General features: G+C 38.2%; 1 long non-coding RNA gene across 2 annotated transcripts; it reads left to right on the top strand.

Annotated features, from left to right (window-relative positions):
- The first annotated feature begins 6035 nt into the window (after positions 1-6035).
- On the top strand, positions 6036-15924 carry LOC307150313. 2 transcript variants are annotated; one of them, XR_013819677.1, is made up of 3 exons: positions 6036-6125; positions 12586-12856; positions 13183-15924. It is a non-coding gene; the product is annotated as an uncharacterized lncRNA (long non-coding RNA). The 2 variants fall into 2 exon arrangements; XR_013819678.1 differs by having other exon boundaries at positions 12640-12856; positions 13183-15475.
- The last annotated feature ends 1577 nt before the right edge of the window (positions 15925-17501 follow it).

Here is a 17501-nt window from a genome sequence, read left to right as displayed (position 1 = left end):
CAGCTTGTCATAGCCAGGCTGTCCAGCAGGTACCTGTTCGTCGTTGTTGATAACTCTGTCTCCATAACTCTGTCTCTTTAACCCCCTCATTCTACTTCACTTTCTGCACTTTCTTCAAGTACAAACCTACACACACACACACACACACACACACACACAGTGGGGGGTGGGGGTCTGCTTTGAGACTTCAGTGTAACCACCACTGCTGTGACTGGCTAACAACTTTGCATATGAAATAGCTAGTATTACATATGGAACTCTCTAGAAAACTTTTACGTTTTTACTATTACAGCTCTCAATGTTAACTACTCGTGGAAAGTGATAATAGCATTACAATTAGATCTATGGCATTATATTTAGATCGTGGCATTATATTTAGATCGTGGCATTAAAAGTTTGCAGTGATGAGCATAGCCGATCACAGACATGTATGCAGCGATCTCATCATTGCAACTCGATTTCTGCACACTAACAAATGCTTTCATCATAACTAACAGTGCAAACACAATATAAATAAGAGATTCATTGATTATTACGCGACATTTGCGACATATTACGCAAGTCCAGAACTCAGTTACTGATAAACATGTGCTGTTTTATTGACAGCTCCAGCGTGAACTGTTTGATTGACAGCTACAGCTATTGTAAACAGAGCATTTTTTGGTCGCTTTCTCACATAAGGCCACCACCACCTAGCCTGGCTAACGTCAGACCAAGTCTCATTTGAAACTTGGTCTGGGAACCACGTGTTCATTTTCTCGTATTTGAGGCGTGGTTTACGAATGCCCAGAGCCGTTTATTGGGCGCTATGAATGTCTATCAAATGCGCCTGTACGTAGCTCATAGCCAATCGCTTCAATTATACCAGATGACGTATGTAAAGCGACAGAAATTCGACGAGGAAAAAGACGATGGGTCAAAGATTTATTTGTACACGATGGCGTTTAGTGAATATTACCTAGTGATAGAGCAGAAAAGCATCAAGTAGCTGACTAATGAATAACTGGGTTCAACCCATAAATAGCTACATGAGTTTTTAATTTGCATTGCAAGATTTTTATTTGCAGCATCGACCCCAGTAGCCTACTACACGCTGATGCTGAGGCTCGTACTGTTCCATATTGGGTGGTCATTTGGGCTCATATTTGGTATTCTACATGACATGTATTTATGTCCTATTGCTATTTGTCACCGCGATTCTGCTTTAAAAGGCAAAATCGTATGTTCTGTAATTTCTTGCATCGTGTCTACCCCGTGCGAGGCTATCTACACTGGGCAAACCGAATGTGCAAAACATTTGTCCTAATTGCGTGAAGTATCCGCTACATCAGAAGAAGTGCGGGCATCCGTTTACTATCAATGAATGCCCCGCGTTCAGGACACTATCACGAAATATGATTTTTCAAGTAACCAGCACTAGTCAATAAGTAGGCTACGATCAGAGCCGTTAAGAGTACGATTACGCAGACATGTCTGCAGCTAAGCAGACATCACATAGGGAATATGTGTTAACATTTCAAACGTGCTAGTTTTACATTATTTGAAACTGCTACAGCAGCAGTGAATAGATAGTGCCTATTTGCTTTTGACGCGCTATGTCGCGCCTCTTGCCGGTGTAGAGACTGTTCATGATGCTCGGGGTCTCTGATTATCATAATTCCCTGAGTGTATCCTGATGGAAATATAAAGAGGCCTTAAACTCCAACAGTCTTTTGAAAACAGAGTGTTTTTACCACACAAACAGTTCAGCGCTACTACTGCTCCTTTCCTTTCAAGGATGCAAGTCAAGTCAAATCAGTTCCCGCCCCGAGTGTAAAGCCAAACGTGATTGGTTGAAGTGAGAACGTGCTACGATTGGCCAGCTCGATGTGGCCGTTATCTGATTGGCTTGAGTACATGGTGGGTGGAGTCTACATATGTGTGGATTTGTCTGCACGTCGACGCTAGAAGTGTTTCAAAATCCACAAATGCTTGAGGGGATTCACAAATGCACAGGAACCGATTCACAAATGTGTGCAGTGATTTACAAATGCACAGAAAGCAGTTCACAAATAAATGTCAGGCAGAGTTGTGTTTGTAAAATAATAAAACATTTGTAAATATTTAATTTATTTGCAAATCTCATTTTATTTATTTGTGAATTTTATAATTTTTTGTGAAACTCTTTACATTTATTTGTGGATCTTAATCTATTTATTTGTGAATTCGATACATTTTTGTCAATCTCTTTTCATTTATTTGTGAATATTAATCTATTTATTTGGAATATTGCAACAATAATACCCCCATATGGACGCTGCACGCCGCCCCCCTAGATGATTTTCCGCGACCCCGCCGACCACGCAGCACCCGAGGGGAGGCACCGAGGGGCGGGCCGGAGGCCACGGAACCGCGACAAAGTTCCCTCCCATTTCGCCCCTTCCTTTGTGATCTGGGGTGTGGCCACAGGGTGGCGAGCTCCCGAGTCCCGACCACCAGCAATCGTTAAGACGTGCGTCAAACGGGTTGCGGGTGGGCGTCGATGGAACGCCTAAGGCCCCGATCACACCTGACGCGTTTTTCAGGTTCGAAAACGCGAGGTGCACAGTTTTTACCATCACACAGAACGAGCAGTGCGCTGCGTTTTTTATGTTGCTAGGCAACTACTGAAACAGCTGTCCTGTCAGTCAAGTAAACGTCAAATCAGCCTTTTATTAACTTTATTTACTTTCTGTTAACATTGTGGTAGTTACGGTTCGTGAAGTCGTTAAGCTCCTGGTAACCCGCGAGAGCACCACTAGTTTATCCTCCATCATCGCACTCTCCGGGCGTTCAAGCAACTGTAGCGTTCATCACTACAACGGAAGGCCCGCCTCTCCATTCACTCGATTGGACAGTGGAAAAAAACGCGATGACGTCGGGCGCCTTTTCCGCTCGGAGTTGCTTTTTTTTCAACTTCAAAAACGCGAGGCGCAGCAGGCGGTAAAACGCGAGGCGCAGCAGGCGCATAAACAGCGCGCAGAACGCTCGCTGCCATAGGAAACCAATTGAAAACAGGCGCCTCTCACTGCAAAAAACGCGTCAGGTGTGATCGGGGCCTAAACCTCCCCCTGACCGCCTAAGTGACCGCTGACCACCCACAGGCCCCGCCCACTGACCACGAACAGTCTATTCGTCCCTCTGGCCCCTTGGGGCAAATTCAAATAAGTCCCTGAGAGGCCAATTTTGGACATTTCCTATTTCCACATTATTGGATGTGGATGGATGTTATTTTAAGAGTGTTCATAGGGCTGACACATATAGGCAGTGGTAGTCTACGTGATACGCAGGTATACGCCGTATACCCACTAGAAAATGCCAAGGATTTCCGTATACCCACTTAAAAAATCGTGAGGATACGTAACAACTTCGTTTTGTGTCAGAACTTTCACTTTCATTCATAAATTCACCCCGTCTGTGTTTACGAAGCGACACCGAATCGCGGAATCCAGTCACAAATGGAGCTTGCTAAGCAGAACGTCACCGAATTTGGCTATTTTTGAATGAATAAATCAAAAGTACGGCTGTACAATGAATCAAATCTCGATATGGACTAGTGTCTGTGAACGCGTCTCTGGGAATGAGCGCTCAATGTGTGCTCCACTACACACACACACACACACACACACACTGAAACACGCGTGAACACGCTCGTGGTGTTTTCAGCGTTTCACTATGATGTAGGCTACTACACACTTCCATCGTATAGCTGCTATGAGAGTCACTTCACGAGAATTTCACCATTTCATTTGATAAAACTATCGTCATTCATTCGTTTCATACACATAGAAACTGTTATGTCTTCACGACAACCTGTCAAAATAAAAGTACAGTCTAACTCAAAGAAATTAGAAAGAAATTGCACAGTAAAATTCATTTTAAAATAATAATAAAATCTATTAAAACGTTATTTTAAGGGAATATCCCTTGTCAGCTGATAGCTCTTAACTGGCTGAGTTAGATGATTAACACTAAACAGTAGAAAATCAGTCCAGTCAGCTGTAAATGTTATTGGCTGTTAAAGTCTTGTGTTGTTTATAATAAATTGACATGTTGATAACACCTAATATTTCATAATGCTCTCAATTACATGTCGATGCATACTGTATGCAGTGAGTGTGGTGGTGCTTATGGGGTAAAGGTCTGGGATGGGTGAGTATGAGGAGGCGGCGGGGAGATATTACAGTATACTCACTACAAAAATCTAGACTACACCACTGCATATAGGGTCTCATTCATGAAACACGAGCAGAACGAATTTTTGTGTAAATCGTGTGTAAAGTGGTTCTGGAGTAAATTTTCAGATTCATTAAAATGTTCGTATTTTCCAAATGTTAGTTGGTACGAAAGAAATCTACACCTGCTCCCAGCCACGCGTAAATAGTGCGTTTAACATCCAAACGTTTTGTTCATTAACATTAATAAGGCTGCATTTTAATTCACCTTAATCGGGTGAAATGAACATATTTACACAGCATTTTGAAAAAATATTATATATAGTAATTACATACGGTTTTTCTTTTTACTTTTATTATGAGAGCCAGTAATAGCATCTGCAAACGGAACACAAGTCCGCAAGTCACAAGTGTTGCAGTCAAGCTTCATGTCGAACCATTTTCTTTTCACTTCTGGGACTGTTCAATTAACAGATGAAACTCCATTAACTTCATCTGTAATATGCTGCCAAGCTTCCTTTTTTTAGGACCTGATACGCCACTATGTACGCTTGAAAATAAAATGTGGCGTTTTGAATGAACTTCTGATAATAAAACTTCAATTTCTGCATCTGAGAAATTTCTCTTTTTCATTCGCTTTTGAGAAGACATGTTGAAATCCTTCGTTTGGTGTCATAATATGATGCCCATTTAAAGTTATCAGTCGGATTTAATGGGTGGGATTTATGGTAATTGAGAATGAGCGTGCACGCGCGTCCCATTTATGACTGATTGGAATTCATTAACACACACACACACATTTCACTATCACATCTGACGTTTACGAAGTATTTGTGAATCAGGAGAAGAGTTTTCGTGAAGGTCTCTTTACGTACAAATCACTCACATATTTACTTGTATATTTACGAATGTTTTATGAATGAGACCTATAGTTAGCAGCGCTAGTCGATGGGTGCAGGAGTCAAGTAGTCACCTGAAATAACAACATTAAGACACGTTGAATATTAAGATGAACGCACCGCAAAATGCACATCCATGTCACATAGTCCCTTTAGGTATAGGTGTACTGTGCTGAGTGGATGCTGTAGCATCTGGACAGGATGTCTTCAGTCCTGTTTGTCAGGTTTGCTTCCAACTGTTGTGGTGGTATTTAGTCTGTTATATAAGCAGAATGTGTCAGTGGAAAGTGTCATTACACTTTGCAGAAACATCTGTGTCCTCCCCAGGATGTTTAACTGACTCTCTGAGAAGACCTCGGTCACCCCCAAGCTGAAGGTTTGCTTTGACAGGCAGGTCAGATCTCCATAGGTGAAGGAATCATTTCACTGATGATGCTCCATTGCATCAGGACACCTGAACAACTTCTGAATGACCATGCAATAATTAAACACTGATATATTTGTGGTAATTGTAAGATGAGAAAATAGTTGTTGAATGTACACAAGAACACAAAATAACAACACATTATGAACTCATGTCTCAAGTGCAAGTGGTAAATAAGGTCTCCTTTTTCAGAGTCTTATATTTAGTGAGCAGGTCTCATATGATCACCAGATTATTCACTACCACTGTGATATGGTAGTGGAATTTGGACTTTGTCTGGATGAATTAAAGGAAAGGTATAGCACATTTACTAGTATATTTACCAGTGGAATGCATAATTAAAATATATCACATGATTAAAAATAGAAATATACACTTTCATAATTACAATTATAAAATTGTCTGTATTAGTTGTTTTAATTGTAAATCATTAATGCAAATCTAAGGTTCCCTTTTAAGGGAACTCCCGCTGCGTCGATTGACACTGAGGGAACGCTTTGCGTGATGACGTCTTGAAGCACATGTGAAATCGTCAGAGGCGGGTGACGTCACGAACCAGGAAACTATAAAGCCTGCCAAAACAAAGCAGCGCTAGCTTCCGAGTCCTCAGTAAGTGCTCAGTGTGAAACTGTCTCTGTCTATTTGTTGTTCTATTGTCTATATCTATATACAGACCTGCAAACTCACAAGTGGTGAAAAATGTGACATGTTTACTAAGTAATTTGTTGAAGGGGGGTCTGGGGTATCACCCCCCATGAGACAATTTGTATGACTGTAACATGTAAATGAAGCATTCTGGTGCATTCTGACAATAAAGCATTTTGCTTCAAGACATTTGCTTCAAGTAAAATAATAATAATAATAATAATAATAAAAGACATTTATTGACACAATTTGATTCCATATTGATTTAATTGGGGCCTATTAGGTACAGTACATAATAAGAAAAAAATATCTCTAAACTGCTGCAAAGTAAACCATAAGGAACCCCAGTTGCTACATCATTCTAATATTAAAGGTTAAAAATGATTTATTTGTAAACTACTTCCATTTAAATCACACATAAGGAAGTTATTTATAATGTTATAATACATTTTTAATTACATAATTCTGTTTCTACTTTTTTAAATGGTGTCTGTCATAAGTAAATATAATTTATTTTGAAGTAATATTCTCATCAGCTTTTACATACTTATATTTGCATATTTGTGATTTTTACCCCAGGGCGTTATTTACCTTTATAAAGGACAATTTTTTAAACCTTACTAAATATATGCGTTATCTTCCATGTCAAATTCTTACATTTGATCAAATTCAGTTTTAATAATAAGGGCTGTTATCAATCAAATTAATTAATTCACACAAAATTACAACTGTAATACATTATTTAATGAGATTGATGTTTAAATATAATAATAAAATATAATAAATATAATAATAAATAAATAAATAAAATCAATGATACCTTTAAACAATAAACCAATAGGTGGCAGCAAAGAATAAATGAGTTCAAAATGTTAAATCATTCAATTACAAATCACAGCGCTTAGTGTTGCTTTTCTTTTGTAACTATTTTTGTCAGTGAAATAGAACAAAACCAGTCAATATTACGTCTAAATAAAAAGTGACTACATATAAACTAGGCTACTTGTTAATTAAACTATAAATTCAATGTAACATTTGCAATCGTGATATTATAGAATTATAGATATTGTAGTCTTAGTCGTGTTGTTACTTAACTATATCATATATTTTTTACCTCAGTATGTTTCTTCTGTGAGTTTTTTGTGTGTGCTGTTACGCTCATTTGTTTTGATTTCTCCACTAATGTCTCTCTCACAAAAAGACAGGCAGTGCAGCTACCAGAAATACACTATCCATTACCAATCGCTGTTTACACTGACTGTATAAGATCAGAATCATTCTCGCGTTTCGATCGGTCGGGCAAGTAAAACTCTCTTTCACTTAAAACTAAAAAAAAAATCCACTTTTCCCGGACAAGCAGACAAGTGTTAATGTCAAGCCCTCCCAGATAGCAACATTGTTTCGGCCCAGATCCGGCCCACATCTGGCACTTGTGGAATGCTGATCGGCCCACATGCAGCATGTAATGATGGCACTTGGGCGGACCGCTCCTGTTTGCCAGATCTGGGCCACAAGCAGGCCATAGCAATGCCACATGTCAGCCAAGAGCAAAGAAATAAACCAGAACTGGACCTTATCTGAGACACAAAGTCTGTGTATATTAAATATGGAGTCATTTCAGCCTTAATAAGCCTGTTAACAAGCAGAATCACTGAAGGAAAGAAGAGAACAGAAAAAGAGATGAGCAGAAACACAAGAACTACAACTGACTTCAGACACAGTCTAAGATTAAATCAACTGAAGAGAAAAGAAGACATTAAATCTCTGAAGATCTCAGCAGAGGAGGATTAAACAACTCCACAAACAGCATTACCAGCTTCACTTATTACTAACCACACTGACTTTATTTCTGTCAGACTTCTACAATTTTTTTTTTTATTGAGAATTAACAGAGGTTTAACTCTAATGTGTTTCATTTGAAGTCACCATAACAGTGATTGGTGTTTCCATTAGTTGGGCTCTTAACTCTTATTATATCTCTTGTCTTTTTTTGGCCGCTGTGACAGTGTGTTTGTCAAACACATTTGCAGCAGCAAAGACAGCTAAAGTGAAACAAGATCAGGTGATGATGGTTACCTGTTTTATAATCATCATGAAATAACCTGTTTCACTGACGTCTTTGGAATCTAACAATTGTGTTGATCCATTAATATTTTCACATCACAAACGCTGTGTTACTGCAGCATGAGATCTAGCAATATTATAACAGTCAGTTTATCTTTTAACAAACATGAGATCAAAAAATAAGCTTATGCACACAGATATCAACAATGGTGACAATCACAAATATTTAGATAAACAGATCAATTCAGAACATCACTGAAAAGCTACAAATTCACAACAAAAACAACAGCAAAAAATAAAAGCAAATATTTAGAATTAAACAAAATACTAGGACAATTCAGCGGCATCATTTATTCATGTTGCAATGCATGCTGGGAGTTTTGTACTATGCTGGTACCCAGCATGCATTGCAGCAAGGTACTTTTGATTGTCACCATTGTTGAGATTCATACGCTGATTGTTGATGTCTGTGTGTGTCATATTAAACTGCCTTTTTTGTGCTCATGTTTGTTAAAATCTTCTAACTGATTGATATAATATTGCTAGATCTCATGCTGCAGTAACACAGGGTTTGTGATGTGAAAATATTAATGGAACAACACAATTGTTAGATTCCTAAGACATCAGTGAAACGATGAAACGATCAGTGAAGGTTATTTCACGATGATTCTAAAACCATCAACAGGTAACCATCATCACCTGATCTCGTTTCACTTTAGCTTTCTTTGCTGCTGCAAATGTGTTTGACAATAAGGTGCTTTTTATATATTAATTTAGCTAAAACTATAATAATTGGTTCAGTAAATTTTAGTAATATGTTTATTTTTATATTATGTGTGTGTGTTCGTTTGTGTGTGTGTGTGTGTGTGTGTGTGTGGTGTGTGTTTTTATGTTGATGTTATTATATGATATTATTGAATAGATTAGAATAGGTAGAATATATATATATATATATATATATATATACACACTCACCTAAAGGATTATTAGGAACACCATACTAATACTGTGTTTGACCCCCTTTCGCCTTCAGAACTGCCTTAATTCTACGTGGCATTGATTCAACAAGGTGCTGAAAGCATTCTTTAGAAATGTTGGCCCATATTGATAGGATAGCATCTTGCAGTTGATGGAGATTTGTGGGATGCACATCCAGGGCACGAAGCTCCCGTTCCACCACATCCCAAAGATGCTCTATTGGGTTGAGATCTGGTGACTGTGGGGGCCATTTTAGTACAGTGAACTCATTGTCATGTTCAAGAAACCAATTTGAAATGATTCGAGCTTTGTGACATGGTGCATTATCCTGCTGGAAGTAGCCATCAGAGGATGGGTACATGGTGTTCATAAAGGGATGGACATGGTCAGAAACAATGCTCAGGTAGGCCGTGGCATTTAAACGATGCCCAATTGGCACTAAGGGGCCTAAAGTGTGCCAAGAAAACATCCCCCACACCATTACACCACCACCACCCCTAGCCTGCACAATGGTAACAAGGCATGATGGATCCATGTTCTCATTCTGTTTACGCCAAATGCTGACTCTACCATCTGAATGTCTCAACAGAAATCGAAACTCATCAGACCAGGCAACATTTTTCCAGTCTTCAACTGTCCAATTTTGGTGAGCTCGTGCAAATTGTAGCCTCTTTTTCCTATTTGTAGTGGAGATGAATGGTACCCGGTGGGGTCTTCTGCTGTTGTAGCCCATCCGCCTCAAGGTTGTGCGTGTTGTGGCTTCACAAATGCTTTGCTGCATACCTTGGTTGTAACGAGTGGTTATTTCAGTCAAAGTTGCTCTTCTATCAGCTTGAATCAGTCGGCCCATTCTCCTCTGATCTCTAGCATCAACAAGGCATTTTCGCCCACAGGACTGCCGCATACTGGATGTTTTTCCCTTTTCACACCATTCTTTGTAAACCCTAGAAATGGTTGTGCATGAAAATCCCAGTAACTGAGCAGATTGTGAAATACTCAGACCGGCCCATCTGGCACCAACAACCATGCCACGCTCAAAATTGCTTAAATCACCTTTCTTTCCCATTCTGACATTCAGTTTGGAGTTCAGGAGATTGTCTTGACCAGGACCACACCTCTAAATGCATTGAAGCAACTGCCATGTGATTGGTTGATTAGATAATTGCATTAATGAGAAATTAAACAGGTGTTCCTTATAATCCTTTAGGTGAGTGTGCATATGTACGTATATATATATATATATATATATATATCAGTGATGCGCGGGTCAATGTATAAACAACCCGCACCCGACCGACGTTTTCAACTAACCCGCCCGCAACTCGGACCGCAAAAAAAAAAGTAGAAAATATTGTACCCGACCCGCTTCCTGACCCGCATTTTTGGACAGAGCGCAGAGCGGCATTTTTAAAAGGACGGAGCGTTGCCCTATTTCCCGCTCCAATTTCGCTCCACGCACACCACGATTCTGAAGCATGCTCAGTCAACCTGACTCAGTCTACTGTTGATGACTGCAAGATGGATTCTATTTTCAGTCAAAACTCGGCTCAATAATGGTGTTCAAACAGTAGGCTACTTCAAAAAGGAAAATAAGAAGTCATAGGCTACAGGTGTAGGCTACTATAATATAATATAAAACTAACTATAATGTGGTAGAAGAAAACGAATGTGGAGACATCGTTCCAGTCAGTAAAGGTTCATTTTGGAATCTAAAAAGACACATCTCTCGTAAACATGCAGTGTGATGTGAACACGCTGGGAAGAAAGCAAAAGGTTAGCAAATTGAATATGGTAACCTGTAACAAAGTGTAAATTAAATATAGCGTAATATTCAAAAAATTGATACAAGCCCATTTAAATTTTAATCCTGCGCGCTGCGCAAAAGTTCAGTTATAAGAATGTTGGCCTAATAGTTAATTTAGTCTACTTTTGAAACGTTTATGTATATTTTTTTATATTTTTGTTTATATAAATTTTATTTATATTATTAGGCCCATTTATTTGTTTTATTTTACAGCAGTTTGTGTGTACAATGGATATACGCCCATTTAAATTTTAATCGTGCGCGTTGCGCAAAAGTTCACTTATCAAAATTCTGGCCTAATAGTAAATTTACTTTTAAAATTTTTATGTAGGCTATATTTTTGTTTATATAATTGTTATTTATATTATTAGGCCCATTTATTCGTTTAATTTTACAGGACTTTGGCTATATTCCTTCTTACGTAGGCCTAATTTGTAATTTGAAATAAAACATTTCTATTTGAAAAATGTTGTTGTTGCTCATCAGTTCTTTAGGAGGTAAGGCTGTGGTCTAAGCTAAAAGTGATATACATGTAGATTTTTTTTTCCCTTTTTTGGAGCGAGCGGGGGGCGATTTGAGTGGAGCGCGGAGCAAACTGCGTTGAGCGCTGAGCGATGATGAGCGGAGCGGCCTGATGTAGCTTTGAGCGGGGGAGCGAACATTTCCGTGAGCGATGATGAGCGGAGCGGCCTGATGTACTAGCTTTGAGCGGGGGAGCGAACATTTCCGTGAGCGATGATGAGCGGAGATTCTCACCGCTCCACTCCGCTCATATGCTCTCTAGTACTATATAAATTACAAAGGTTTAATTGGCATCTTTATTTCAAACGACCCGACCGACCGCGACCCGAATATCTTTAAAAATATTTTTGGATGACTCATAACCGCGGGTAACCGCGGGTGACCGCAGGCACCCGCTCATTTCGGATCAACCCGCGCATCACTGATATATATATATATATATATGTGTGTATTTTTGTTTTAATTCACAACAGACTGATTAACTCTCTAACTTGTGGAGAAAGAAATGTCAAAGATCTACAACTAAACTTTATCAACTATCACTTATTTTTATAACTAAAGTTGTTTAAATTGTTTAAATAATTTTTAACCAGGTAGTAATTAGCAAAAAAAAGTTAAACCAACAAATATTGTAGAGATTTAATGTTTTATCTCTGTTTGTTGATACATTTTTAGCTATTACAAGATCTGTGATGTAATTTTAGATACATTTTTAGGTTAGTTTAATCCGATAGTGAAAAGTATACAGCTTTACTATATTTCAATGTAAACCATCTGAAAATAACAGTATAGAGCCATTTAATCATCACTATTAACTAATAAGCTATTAAATAATAGAACAATAGCAAATAGGTTAGTTAAAAAACCTTTAACAACTTTTGTCGGTACTGTCACGGTTCATGGATTCATTGACTCGCCCTCGCTATGTGTGTGCGCGTTGTATGATTGGGCGCGGCTCATCAGCACGGCTTGTTATCCCCGCTGATGAGCTGATCAGCGCCAGCTGTTTTGAATGAGAATGTCCTATTGTTTGTCACTTCGTCTTGTCTTTGTCAGATGGTTGTTGAGGTTCTCCGGATATCAGCTCACCGTCATTTCTCCTCGCTCCAGTTCCTGTTTCCCGTGCTGTGGATTTCTGCCCTGTTCAGAGAATCGTTTGCTGGTCTCCCATTTCGCCGTCCGCCCACTGAGTCCCTGCGTTGCCGAGCCTGGATTTCTTCTGCCTGCCTCTTATTGGACCTGCACTATCTCTATTACTTTTTGTGTTAATTAACACCAGTATTCACTTGCTATTGAATCATTGACTGTTCTTTTCGAACCATGACAGGTACAGTATAAAAACATTGGCACAATTTCCACATTACCTTTAAGGCTCTGATCTTCAGATGGTGTCAGAATTGAGCTGTCATATTTTTGGATGCCTCTTTCTTTCACACTTTCTCCCAGACAGACGGGATGGGAGACAGTTGTCCCGGGAAGGAAGATTTAGCTTTCATAACAATCAATGAATATATATATATATATATATAATATTTGCTATGGCTGTAGAAAGGAAGATGTAATATGTGCTGTATACATTTGATGTAACTGTATCTTGCCCAAAATGAAAATGCCTGTAATTCATAAAACTCATTTTGTGTCTTCTGGATATAGCGTATAATGGAACTGGAAGCAAGTGAACCACCGCACAGCTTCATCTACATTGATGAGGCTGGCTTCAACCTAATGAAACGCAGAAGGCGTGGGCTAAATATCATCGGCCACAGAGCTACAGTTGATGTGCCAGGCCAACGGGGCGGGAACATAACCATGGGTGCTGCTATCTCTGAGAATGGTCTGCTAACGCATATTCCCATTATTGGGCCATACAATACAGAGCATCTTGTCACCTTTTTAGACACTCTCTACAGGGATCTCATCCCTGAACAAGAGAGGGGTCAGATTGGAGATGACCTGCCAAAGGACGTGACAGTTTGGGACAATGTCAGTTTCCATCGCTCCAGCATCATCAGGCAATGGTTTGCGGCCCACAACAGGATGCTGATGGAGTTCCTCTACTCCCCATTCCTTAACACCATTGAGGAATTTTTCTCAGCATGGAGATGGAAAGTATATGATCGCCAGCCACATACAGAGATGACCCTTCTGGCTGCCATGGATGCAGCGTATGATGACATCACAGCAGAGGCTGGATAAGACACTCTAAAAGATTCTTTCCACACTGCATCGCAAGAGAAGATATTCGTTGCAATGTGGATGAGAATTTGTGGCACAACAGACAGGAACGTCAGGAGGTGTAGGAAGACTGCATTGTAATTCCTACAGCACTGCATGTACAGTTTTCCCCAAGGAGACTGTCCTATGTTCACAAAAAAAAAAATTCTTTTTTTTTTTCTTTGTGCTATGCAGTGCTGACTTTTCCTTTCTGTATCGCAATGACATGGTCTTTCAACAAATTACAGTACAAACAGTAAAAGTGTAAATGTGAATCTTGTCCAGTCTCTTGCAATCAAACTCCCATAGGTGTAACCAACAATTTACAATAATTGTCATAAAACTTTAGCCATAGTTTACATCAGAACATCCCTCCAGAGTACACTGTTATATTGACAATGTAGCGGATGGACAAAGTCACGATGACTTTTCATTATAAATTTTAGGAAGGCTTTTAACCCTTAAACTCATGAATATAAATTACAGAGTAGAGCCGGTGAGTCTGGACTGAATTGATCTCTTTTGACATGTTGTTACCGAGTGATGCTTAACAGAAACATCTCAAAACTCAAGGAGATGGTTTCAAAGAGATTCTTATCTACTCCGAGGAAGACCACTGCACACACACACATACACACACACAAACATTCCTCGCATTTAATTCAGAATATAAGTGACTCAAAATCTGTATATGATGTATTAAAGTATGCATGTTTGATTAGCCCTGTTATTGACATAGTGTGATTTCCAGTGTGTAGCTTTGAACCCTAAATGCTTATTTTAAAGAATGTGTCCCTTACAGAACAATTGTCCTGTAAACAGAACCCCTGTTAGATTGATAAGAGTTTTTACGACCCAAAAGGAATCTGCAGAGGACGGCAACAGCTCATTCGATTTCTCTTTGAGGATTTTATATAAACCATGTAATCCTATATATTCTATATAGATATACCCACTTGATAAATATATCTAAACATGTATCTAATTTTCTCATCTAATGATTTTCTTGCTATGTGGTTTTGCCTTTGTGTTCATGCAAAATTTTAGATTAATGTTTTAGACCCGGTTACATACTATGGTTAGACCAAACATATGTGTGCCGTGTTTTAGTCTCCATAAGTCCAATCTTCGTTCCCCATTTGTTAATGTACATCACATTTTGGGTTAACTTTATTCCTAGCTTGTTAGTTGAACTTTTAATGCTTGTTTTAAAGAATAAGAATGTATCTCTATGTTTGTAGCTCTCAAGTTTATCAATCTTGGTCTCAAATTAAACCTCTCTGTGTGCTTAGGCTGAATATATGTATTAGGTTATGATAAAATGTGTTATACTGTGGTTACCACCATTTTGGAGTAGAAATGACAAACACTGCATGAAAAGACTCAAATCCGGCAAAATACGGGCATGGTAAACTCCTGTGTAATTTGATGTTTGCCGGATGTATGTGGGAAAAAGCGGATCAGAGTAACATTGAACAGTATATTTCCAGAGAAACCCGGAAACCTCACATATGCGGACATATACAAGAATCCGTGAAATTTCACGGACATATACAGCTGAAACACTGCTGGTTGTGAGAGGACTGACAACTGTTAGGTGTGAAGACCTTTCATATGTTAATGACTGACACAGTGCTGGCTGTTCTCAGAGGGAGGGGTGGCCAGGGAGGACTTCAGGATTGAATTATCTCTGGACTACTAGGTTAGGCTACAGCAAACAAGCTTTTTGTACAAAAAAATAAATAAATTCTTAAGGCCCTGAAACACAAAACCGACGTCAAAGAACTAGCAATGACTAAAGCCGACTCTAGGGTTGACTCACGTCGCCTGTGTCAGGGCCTTAAAACCACTGCATGAAAAAAAATCTCTTAATCAAATATTTTTTATAAAAACAGGACAAAATAAACACCCAGTCTGAACATATACGTTCACAAAAACATCTGAATATTTAATGAAATAAACAAAGGAATTGAATTAGTGCTGGGAAAAAATTAATCGCATCCAAAATAAAAGTTTGTGTTTGCATAATATATGTGTGTGTACTGTGTATAATTATTTTGTATGTAATGTTTATAGTCTCTATTTTGTATGCAAACACAAACTTTTATTTTGGATGAGATTAATCGCGATTCATTTTTTCCCAGCAATAAATGTAATGGAACAAATAAAGAAGAATGAACCAAACATTTCAGAATATCTCAAATTTTATTGTGAAGTTTTACAAATTACAAATCTTGATTTATTCTGTATTATTATGAAATCTTTATTTTAGTAGATTATAAGGAGGCTGATGCTACCGCAAATCTTAGCCAGGATTGGTCAAGCCAAAGGCGCGTGTATGAATGGAGCAGTTGGCATGTCATCTGAAGGCCTTTTGATTTTTGTCTATCACTGACTTAGCAAGTTATATGGAAGTGGCTAAATAAACTACTCTTTTTTGTACGAGAGCAGTAGGCCACCGAATTAAGAGGTATTAGCTAACCCTTCATCCACTGACTAAAGTCACAACCACAACATTGGATTCCGTTGTTGGGCCAGTGCATGGAGTTTACAGTTTGATTAGGGATGGAGGACAGTCGGTCCCCAAGAGCAGGGTTGAAGACCTCTGGTTTAATGATAAATGTTAATTTGTGTATAACCATGAAGTAAAAAGTAATAATATATTTTTCTTAGACCTTAAATACATGTGAGTGTAAACATCTTCACCATTATTTTCAAAAAGGTTTTGAAAAATACTTTTCAAAGTAAAAATTGTTTTCTGTTCACACCTTGTGTATTCCTACAGTTCAGAAGACTGAATTTTCATTCAATGCACATAGCGTGTACGCCCACTTAAAACTCTGCCCAGAAGCTTGCCCTTTGAAACCCATCCATCACAGCAGCAACTAGATTAAGATGTAAGAGTGAAACACTGGGAGAAAATATTACTTCAAAGTATTACTCTTTGAGAAACAACCCCATATATGCTTCATACAAATGCCTAATAACAAATAAAATCTGTCGACACTGTCATTTTCTTTAAGACATAAATAAGCCTAAAATTTAACATAAATAAGCCTAAAATGGATCTCAAACATGGTAAAAAAATTACAATGTCACATAACTTTTACAAAGTACAAAATTTTAAACTATACTAAGTTCTGATGAATGTATAAATCATATTTAAATTTAGATAATGGCTAAAGGAAAGGACAATTTGCTACAAAAATTGGCTATTAATACAATCTCTTTTTATACACAAGTGCTCACACACACACACACACACACAGATACTATAGAGTCTCATACATAAACAGACACATACACACACACACACACACACACAGATACTGTAGAGTCTCATACATTTTCTCTCCCTCATTTAAGGCTATGGTGGCCAAGGTGTATTATGGTGTTTTAGCCAATACACTGCATTTTAACAACCTTATCACTTAATTGTGTTGAATGGTGCTTAACTAAACTAAATTCCCACAATTCTCTCTATCTCAGAGGACCAGTAAATGTTGCTTTTATATTGGATATGTAATTTTTTTTTTTTTGTTTGTTTGTTTCTGGTATGTTTGTTTGTGTGGTTAATTATAAAAATAAAAATAAAACTTTTTCATAAATCATACATTTTTTCCCTACCCCATAGTGTGCTTTTTAAATCATGTGATATTTATAAAAAAAAACAATTGCATTTAGAGATTTATCATAACAATATACATTCAGAATAAAAGTGAATCATTCATCATCATTAGTCAAAACATAAACCCTAA

The sequence above is a fragment of the Squalius cephalus genome (assembly GCF_949319135.1).
Source record: "Squalius cephalus genome assembly, chromosome: 2".
In the NCBI taxonomy this organism is placed as follows: Eukaryota; Metazoa; Chordata; class Actinopteri; order Cypriniformes; family Leuciscidae; genus Squalius; species Squalius cephalus.
Note: the sequence above shows the minus strand (reverse complement) of the source record. Positions and strands in the feature narration are given on the sequence as shown.